Genomic DNA, 2,280 nt, shown 5'->3' with positions numbered 1-2,280 from the left:
TGGGAAGAAGAGATTAATGGTGACCCTGTATCAGTTGCAGGTTGCCTATCCAACAGCTTCTACTCTCCGTCTTCAGGCCACGAGTAGCCTACCGGGACCATCCGATCGCCGTGTCATCCCAAGGAGTATGCGCATAGGAGGGGTGTGGGGTCAGCACACTGCTCTCCCGGTCGTTATGATGGTATGCTTGATCGAAGCCGCTACTATTCGGTCGAGTAGCTCATCAGTTGGCATCACGAGGCTGAGTGCACCCCGAAAAATGGCAACAGCGCATGGCAGCCTGGATGGTCACCCATCCAAGTGCCGACCACGCCCGACATTGCTTAACCTCGGTGCTCTCACGGGAACCGGTGTATCCACTGCGGCAAGGCCGTTGCCCAGCAGCTTCTATGGCCAATAAAAATTTGATTTTGTGTGTTTCACATAACTGTCTACCGACTTTAAAAAAAATGCTGTCATGATCTACTCAGTGAGACGTATAATCTCACGTTAAACGTCTGACACAGAAAGTCAAATATTAAGGTTAGAAACTGTATATGAACTGAGGCAGCGTAACTCACATCACGGAAATTCCCAGACCACTTTCATCCAGAATTTGAGAACGAGAGCACTTAGGGATTTTTAACAAACCTTACACATAATTTCAAAACTTTCCGAAACTTTTTATCCCTGGCACCCACACAAAATAATGAGAGGAAAAAAACTATCACTTTCTGTATTTGTTGTGTTCATGCACTAAAGCTTCAGCATCAGGTACGATGTTTTAACTTACCCCTTCCTTACTACTAATTCTTTTCGCAATACATTTTACGGATCGGTTGGTAGGGCATATTCTGAGGCATCAAGCTATCACCAATTTAGTATTGGAGGGCAGCGTGAGGGGTAAAAATCGTAGAGGGAGACCAAGAGATGAATACACTAAACAGATTCAGAAGGATGTAGGTTGCAGTAGGTACTCGGAGATGAAGAACCTTGCACAGGATAGAGTAGCATGGAGAGCTACATCAAACCAGTCTCTGGACTGAAGACCACAACAACAACACATTCACACATACCACTGACTGTACTTACAAGATTATATCGGTGTGTCACACATAGTTCTGGAGGTATGACAAGGGTGGAAAGGTAGCTTTTCTTAAAACGGAGTGCAAATAACCCAGACTATATTCATGCAGTATCATAAATTAACCAGTCTCTTGAAGCCGTTTTATGCAAGGGAGTTGGATTCTTCAACCAAGCGGGGCTCGGGGTGTTACTGTTAGTTAACGTAAATAAAAAAAAATCATTACATTCACAGAGAAAAAATCTTCCAACATTACAAAACTAACATGACAAGTTGCGGTTGATCTTGGATGTCTGTAAATTAGCCCAAAGCTAATTTTTTTTTTTCAAATTACTTACAATAGAGATAATACCATCTCTACACTCTGTTGTATTCCTAGAAGTGGACATTTGGCCAACCATTTTTTCCAATTCCTATTTTTGGCGTCTTAAATGAAAGTAATTTGTGTAATATTCTTTTTGATAAACTTCCCTGTTGCTTATAGTCCATTTGTTTCTACAATATTAAGAGCCAAGAAGAAGCCATCTGCTTCCTTTCTAAACATACTTATAGACTAACTATACTTTTACTATACATTCTTCCTTCAGTTACGTCGATTTGGTTTACCTTATCTGAGAAACAGCAGTAACCACTGTGGCTACTGTCATGTCGTGAAGGCATTTCATATTACTTGTCTTGAACTTTGACAATGTTATTTGACATAAAGGACACATTAGTTTATTATCTCTTTATGCCAAAATGAATTCTACTTCTCACTCCTTGTCAAACATTTTAAGCTCTTCTTCATATTTATACTTTCAGAACTGTTGGAGCACCATCAATAATCACAATTTTGCTTAAACAGTGTTCCTCCTGCAGTACTATAATCACGTAAGTGAACGAGTACAGCGTTATCGAGGCAGTAATAAGTTTGCGCTTGTTCAGCATTTCCAAGTCGACAAGAGCCGGACTAGCCTGAGGCAACAGCAGCATGCTGTCAACTGTGCGGCTGGTCCCGGCGGAGGTTCGAGTCCTCCCTCGGGCATGGGTGTGTGTGTTTGTCCTTAGGATAATTTAGGTTAAGTAGTGTGTAAGCTTAGAGACTGATGACCTTAGCAGTTAAGTCCCGTAAGATTTCACACACATTAAAAAAAAAAAAGCATGCTGTCCGCGAGCACCGTTGTGGCCACACCTGTCGTGTAACGATACTGTCATCAGTCATTCAGGTTGGTTTGGAC

At 41.9% G+C, this 2,280-nt stretch overlaps 1 pseudogene; it reads right to left on the bottom strand.

Annotated features, from left to right (window-relative positions):
* Positions 1–260: 260 nt before the first annotated feature.
* LOC126163852 (5S ribosomal RNA) lies at positions 261–378 on the bottom strand (annotated as a pseudogene).
* Between the last annotated feature and the right edge of the window lie 1,902 nt (positions 379–2,280).

Source organism: Schistocerca cancellata, chromosome 2, assembly GCF_023864275.1.
Source record: "Schistocerca cancellata isolate TAMUIC-IGC-003103 chromosome 2, iqSchCanc2.1, whole genome shotgun sequence".
Taxonomy (NCBI): Eukaryota; Metazoa; Arthropoda; class Insecta; order Orthoptera; family Acrididae; genus Schistocerca; species Schistocerca cancellata.
This window is presented reverse-complemented; position numbering and strand designations above follow the sequence as displayed.